Below are 7559 nucleotides of genomic sequence, written 5' to 3'. Positions count from 1 at the left end.
CCCAGCAGCCGATTCCCAAGGCCAAGGCTGGGCACCTTCCCCCCACCCTCCTTCTCCTCCGCGCCGGCAAAGTTACAGGTGCCATCCGGACTCTCTGTCTCTTCCCTCTGGCGGGGGGACGACAAAGGCATCTCGGCTTCTCTCCACCCTTCCGTCCACAGGAGCTGGCTCGGTTCCAGTCCTTCTACCCCTCGGCTCACCTCGACCAGGCCGCATGGCTTCCCCTCCCCCACCCAGCCCCATGGCTGGGCAGGGGAGCTCTGCACTGCACCCTGACCAGAACCAAAGAAAGCGAGCTCTTGGGAGTTCCTGCTTTTAACCCCCTGTGTTCTCAGAGGCATATCCACACCTTCAGTGGTCACTTTAGGTGCCAATATCCAAACTTGACCACTGATTGGTTTGACCCAACTTCCTGAAAGAATTCACTTTCATGTCAAACCATGACATGAGCCCTGTCAGCTTCCTAGAGCTGGAATTACAGCAGAGATTTCTGCTCCTGTAGAAAATGAAGATATGCATAATAAATGTACAGAGAAATCTGTACTGAGTATATTATTAATCTACATTTCAAATCAATTTTAGCAATATACTCCTGCTATGTCAGAGACACATTCTACACTGAAATTCAGGGTTGGAATAGGTACCTCTTTGAGGTAGAGACCTGAACACACCAACAAACAGACACCACTATTCCTCTCAGAGCAGGGGTTTTCATTCCTCATCTCATCAAATCTCCCACTGCAGTCAGTTGTCTTAATCTGATTTACATGTTGGCATGAAACTACTGCACACAGAACCCACCAATTAAAGACAGCTTTGTGAAAGATCTGTCTGGAGCCACAGAAACCACTGATGAAGGAATTTGTGCTGTAGGTCTTGTGTTATCACACAAGCACATCCCTGGCATTGGTAAGAGGGGCAAGGAGGATTAAACCAAATTACTCCCTCACAGGAAAGATTTATGAAGCAAAAATGCTGCAACATGTGGATGAGAGATACTGCATGGCAGTGGGAAAACATTTTCCTCCTAGCCAGGAAATCATCTGCAAGCTGAAAAGGATCCTGCTCGAGCTGCAGGAAAAAGAGTGAGACAATTACTGCTGAAAAGTGGAATTCAACAATTGCTGAGAGTTACAGCTGGAGCAGCAGGTCCTGGGATCGTTCGAAAGGAGGCTGGGAAAAGATAACACAACAGATAAGGAGGGAGAGGAGTTCACTGACATATCAATTCATATTCTGCTGCTATGCAATTTTCTCCCCAGTTTTGAAAAGTGCTTCCTGGAGGTGAATGATTCAAAGTCTCATATTTTACACGCTGGAAGGCAAACCAGGCAGCCTCATAAGGCTGTAACTATGTGGGCTGCAAAATTAAACCCTGTCCTAACAACTTTAGCTCAGTAAAACCTTTCATAATAATATGGAGCTCTGAAAGTTTTAAGGTGTAAAAAAATTGAATGGTTCCCAGGAGGATTAATTCAGCTAATAGAAAGTAATAAGATCACCAGCCTTGGGGAAATTCAGCAAGTTTCCTGTGTTCAGACACTGAATCGGCCCCTTTACAGAGCACACGAAGAATAGGATGTAATTTTCTAAACCTACAGTGAAATTCAAAATGAAAACTCAACTACATTAAAAATCATGAAGCAGTTCCTGGTAAGGAACCTGATACCTTGCAAAGAAGCAGATGTAACTCCAAATGATTTTGAGAAGGCAAGTAAAAATGTTCTTTTGAAGGCCATCCTTAGCCATGAACAGATGTAACACCTCCACATCCCCATGTGATTTCTGCCAAATGTCTGGAAGACAAGCGATTCTAACCATTTCCAGAGAACTCTGGTGACGTATGAGTGCCTGCAGAAATACATCAACCCCTTGAGCAATTATTTCACTTCAGTGCAGTCTGTTCCAGTCTCTCAACAAGTGCTTACCAGAATACACTCCACCATTTGGAACATTTTTTTCTCTCAGTTATCTCTTGCTTTGAAGTTCCAATATCTGCTTCCATTCTGCAGAGTCTAGTTCAAAAGGCAGATCCCAGTGATTCTGTGACAACAGAAGAATGAGCACTATTAGTAATAAATCTTTGCTTCCCCTCCAGACCACATTCCTGGCATCAGCATGAGCAGTGTCTGATATAACTACAAATGCCCAAGGAAGCAGCTGTGACCAGTTATCAATATTATCATTTCTGAAACAGTTTTGCAGTGATACAGTGGAGGGTTTTCTGTGACTTACCAAGTTTTTCTCTAACTTCCAAAGGAAGCAAGGTGCAAGGAAAGAAATTTTATCTCTACTGGTCCTTCAAACAGCATAAAGTTTGAGGATATTGAAGTCAGGCAACAAGATAGAGCACAGAAATGTGCAGCTGTAAAATTCAGCTCCACTTGATGGTCTGGGTTTATAGCAATGCCCAGGTTTGTGGGGCTGCAGTGCAGATGTAGAGCTATTTGGATCCTTGCTTATTTTATTTCTTAGAGTTAAAAGAATTTTAACATTATATAAATGACACCTCTTTGGCTCTTAAATCATTTGGCTGTCTATAATGGCTGTAATAAATGTTTCCTATTCCACTGCTACAAAAAACAGCCCGGGCAGTTTTAGCCATTTGGCCATGGCACTCACTGGCCTGTGATTCATGGCACACTTGTTATTTATTTGCAGAGGCTACAAGGCAAATGCGCTAGATGAGAATAGTTCTTTAATGTAAAGCATTAAATTATAAGCTCACCCTCAGGATTTGACCGCCAGTAGTAGTAAATGGATGCCCAAGATAACACAGGAGCAGTTACTATTTAAAAATAAGCTGTTTGATATTAAACTTTTTTTATTTTACAGCAGATTTCCAACTCTGTCCCCCTTCTTTCAGTACTTTAGTCTATACCCTTCCCATCCAGGTTTGCATGGATGCTGGTAACAACATTCGTCTCATTGGACAGATACATGTCAGATCATATTCTTTCATATTTTTGCTTTTTTTGTAATTTCAGGGCTTCTAGCTCAGGTGTTCCAATGGCTCCTGTTAATGCAACATTTACAATTGTTACAATTTTAAAAGAACTCACCCATCTATCTTTCTGTAGTGCATGGACTGCAGCTGAGGCACAAGAAGGGTAAGGTTCCAATTTTTAGGCAGCCTTACTCATCCTCTAGTTCAAGGGCTACACCAGCTTTGAATATTTTTCCTGAGGACTGACAGATGTTTGCAAATTGTTCATGAGCATCCCCTGAACTACAAGACCTCCCATCCCACTTAATGATGTTCTGCTCCACCCAAATTTTCCCAGAGCCAAGAGTTGACCTGATGGTTCCCAGCTCATGAATCACAGCAAAAGGAGCACATCCATTTCCCTCTTATAAAGAGCCCAAATAATTTTGCCATCAATGTGGCTTTTGTACAATTTCAGTAGGAAAAAATACAGTTTGTCAAGTTATTCAAGCAAATCAGAATCCAGTATTGTAGAACAAAGTGCTACAATTAAGTTAACAAAAACCCCCAAACAATCTAAGTCCTGTAAGACAACATTTCAAATCCTTATGGGACACCATAAATTAGGGCTTTTCTTTACTGGTCAGGTTAGAAGGAAACTTGTTTAAAAAAACAGTTCAAATGTTAATAAGACTATTTGATAGAGAAAATATATTCCCAACATCACAAAAGTCTTCACTTTCCATTTTTTCAAAATTACTTTTCAAGCTACAGAATTTTAAAAACCCCCAACAAACAAAGACCCCAACACCTCAAAACATGCAAGTGATCAATATATTTCAATAATTTAATTAATTCTCTTACTCATTTATTAAAAAAAACCCACAGTAGATACATTGTAAAGCAGCATGTTTATGAACTGAGTCATCAGTTCTTGTTGTCACCTAACATTTATCACCAGACAGGGCTCAAGCCTTCCAGGTATGATTCTGAAGCAATATATGTATATTAACAGGAAACCTGAAACATTAACACAATGCCATTATCTTGCAAAGCCTGTCGACTGAACAAGATAAATATGATTTTTTTTTCCTTGCAAGGAGCTGCAACAAAAATATAAAAGTTTTCAAGTTTCTGTCAGGTGAGAAATTGCTGCAGAAATTTTAATTCTTTCAGTTTCTTCTATATTTGAAATAAAGCTGCCAAATGTGGAAATAAGACTGGTTTGGCTGTGTTGATGCAGTTGTTATAGAGGTTTTCTACTGTCAGCTGGATGGCTGATGACACTTGGAAATACAGCCAAAATCTGACCCTAGCTAGGGGGGAAAAAACCCTCCAAAACCCCAGCTATTGCACACTTCTCCCCGCAAAAGGCTCATTCTTTATGGTCAGTTCTAGTAATTCAGTGAGCTCTAGCAACCTGAGAAAGATTTGAAGGAAAGTGACAATTTTCTGCAAGGCAAAGTTTTAAAATTCCCTGGAAGAGGAGCACCATGAACTCCAATCCTTGGGGAATTATTACTTGTCCTAGTAAAAGATCAGGCAACAGATAAATGGAGGCAAACACAGAATTTGTTCTGCTTGAAGACTGAAATGGAGGCTCAATATCTAAATTTAACTGTACCAACTTGTTCCTAGCCCCCTTATCCCAGTCTAGTGATGAACCAAGGGATGCTCCTCAGGGAGGCACCAGTGCAGGGTGTGCCATGCTCTGGGGTTTGGGGAGTAGGAAGTGGAGATGCTCAGGAGTAATCCCAGAACCACAAACAGATGAGGAAACCAGAAATATTGGGAGTCCTGGCCGTGACACAAATCTGGCCAAAGACAGAGCACTGCAATCCCTGCTGGCAGGACAGGAGTGCCTGCAGAGGTACTGCAGGCCATAATGCAGGAAAACCCCAAAGCACAGGGAATGGAGAGTGATCTGGAAACTCCTGCACTGCCACAGTGAAATATCTGATGTGCATCAGGGTTTGCCTTGCTGTGGCTTCACTGTTCTTACAGATTAACTCACCCTGAGCTTGGGGCTGAATTTCCCAACTGAACCTTAAATTGTTTAGCAGCTATTACAGGGCACAGGTAAATCAAAGAAAATACCAGCACAGCAAACACAAGCAAACTCCAATATCTACCACAGAGAAGTTCTTAAAGCCATCATTTCAGTCATCTCAGACCAGCAGCAGTTTGGAAAACATCCCCATGGAGGATGGGCTGGAGGAACACAGAGATGATACACATTCTCCATAGGAAGTTCTCAGGTGTACAAGATTCCAAATATTAACTAAAAACTGGCCACTATACCAAGAATAGGGTGTTGATAATATTCAGAATAGCTTAGTGTAAGATTAGGTTAACTCTGAATGACAGTTTGATTTCAGCAGCACAATCATTCCTCCAGCAGTTCCCAAACAGATCCTTCAAAATTACCACTTGCTGGTAATCACATTATTGAAATCCATATCTAATAACATTTCTGCTGCAAAAAATGGAGAAATGAAGTTAGAAAGCAGTTGATCTTGTAGTACATCATCCAAATTTAATGTTGGAAACCTTTGTAGGAAGTTGGGCATTCTGGCCAAATTCTGCAAACTTCTCTATTTGCAAATCAAGTGTAAAACTAACTTAGATTTAGGATCCCAGCCAGAGCTAAATGTAAGGATCAAAATCTAATACATGTGTTTTATAAATCTTTTATTTATTTGTGTGTTACTTCTTTAAATTTCTATGGTCTCAGTGTGGCTGAAGACAGAGTGGAGATCCTGCTGCTGCACTCTCCATCACACAAGCCTGTCCATTTTGCCTTTTCCAGCAGTGTGAAACCAAGTAAATATTTCTCAATGTGAGCAAACCTATGTGAAGTGCACTTAAAACTAATTTTTAAATTGCACTTCATGGAGATCCCAGCTTTGAGTTCTGTAACAGTCTTTCCCCAGAAAATCTCTCCAATAACAAGGAAATTCACTTAAGTATGTACCTTGTTTAATTCCAATTTGACAATAGTAATGTCTGAAACAGATTTTTTTTTAATCAATGGCAAGAAAAATACAACTGTCATGTGTCTTGATGGGATTAGAGGCACCAGAGCACTGCAAAGGATATTTTAGATCCATCCTGACCCACTCCTCCCCAAAGAAACCAGAAACACTTACATTCTCAATTTGAGAAAACCAGAATATTTTAGTCAAATTTGGACTATCCACAGTGTATCAGGGATGGTATTTTGGAACAAGGTGGAGTCACTTCACTGGAGTAATGTGCTACAATGAGAAATTCCATATAAAGAGAGTTGGTAATAGGAGACGTAGTTACTGTGAAATTAGGTGATTAGTGAAGGAAAGTGGCAAGTTTGTACATGATCCAGGCATCTGCCTTCCTTCCCTTCCTTTCCATCCAAAATTGAGGTCAAAGATATCAGTTATATTGGTGGGAAAATTGCATCCTGACCAATTTCTTGTTTTGATCACTTGGAGTCTAAATTACTCACTAAATTACATGTGGTATCCTTACAGAAATGAAGAGTGTGCTTTTCTGAATGAATAATCTGTACAACAGTTAACTTTCCTTACAGATCTTGAGACAAATTCAAGTGATAAAAGAGCATCTGAGATTCGTCATGTCTGAGAATTAAGTCTGAGTTACCTGTCCCTGGCTCATCCTTTAGTACAGCTCTGCAGGTGAGATTCAGATCATGTTCTGTGTTTTAATATAAAATCAAAATTAGAAATTAAAAGGTCCCAGTTGTTCCCTCCTTCATCTGTTGCTGTATGACCATATGTGTGACAGCTTGGAAGGGAAATTTGTTGCTTCTTTCTTATATTACACCTATTATTTAAAAATCATTACTCCCTACCTTGAGATCTAGGTGGAAAAAGTCCATAAGCCAGGATTCAGATCTACGTCCAGACTCTTCCTCTATTCCTGCAAGTGTAACACATAAATAAGTTTATTTCTTGTTGCTTCCTTGGCAAATTCTGCATGAGTTTTCCCAATAATCCCATGGTTATCCCCAAACATTCTCAGTCATTCTGACAGGGGGTTGCACAGGGATAAGAGGGAGCTTGGAAAAGTTCTGTGAGTGGAAGTTCATCAGCCATGAAATTAAAGTGGGGAGGCAGAGCAGGACTCTGGCTCTGTCTGATGCAGGACCACCAGCTGCAAAGCACAATTGTTCAGTCCATGACAAACAAAGGCAGGTCCAAGTGAATCCAGCCAGGAACTGCTCTGCCTCCCAGTCATTCCTTGAAGCAGTTCTGAGCTCTCAAGTGTCACATCGAGCCATCAATACAACCCTTCCTTATCACAAAACTCTCCCATATTGATAAAGCCTATCTTCTGCTTGCAACTGCTGGGCTCACTTAATGAATATTTATCTTGCACAGTCCAGGAGAAAGTCTTTGTGATCATTCACACAATGCACTTTATTTTACTTATTTCACTACAAAAGGTAATATTCGTATCTGAACAGTTTTTCTATGTGTTTATTAATTAAAATCCAGTGCTACTTGAGTAATGTTAAGTTTCAACTCTTTCCTTCTGTGCATTACAAAGATAGCAGGTTCCGATTGTTCATATGAATGTGGATATATCCACAAAGCCAGAGTACTAGATGAATCTATAATATGTCAAGGACCTT

General features: G+C 40.6%; 1 long non-coding RNA gene across 2 annotated transcripts; it reads right to left on the bottom strand.

Moving 5' to 3' along the window:
* Positions 1–879: 879 nt before the first annotated feature.
* On the bottom strand, positions 880–7202 carry LOC137480995 (uncharacterized). Of its 2 annotated transcripts, none has more exons than XR_011003241.1 (3): positions 5059–5221; positions 1929–2043; positions 880–1851 (listed from the first exon to the last, which is right to left on the bottom strand). It is a non-coding gene; the product is annotated as an uncharacterized lncRNA (long non-coding RNA). The 2 variants fall into 2 exon arrangements; XR_011003240.1 differs by lacking the exon at positions 5059–5221 and adding an exon at positions 6777–7202 and having other exon boundaries at positions 882–1851.
* Positions 7203–7559: the final 357 nt, after the last annotated feature.

The sequence above is a fragment of the Anomalospiza imberbis genome, chromosome 12, assembly GCF_031753505.1.
Source record: "Anomalospiza imberbis isolate Cuckoo-Finch-1a 21T00152 chromosome 12, ASM3175350v1, whole genome shotgun sequence".
Taxonomy (NCBI): domain Eukaryota; kingdom Metazoa; phylum Chordata; class Aves; order Passeriformes; family Viduidae; genus Anomalospiza; species Anomalospiza imberbis.
Note: the sequence above shows the minus strand (reverse complement) of the source record. Positions and strands in the feature narration are given on the sequence as shown.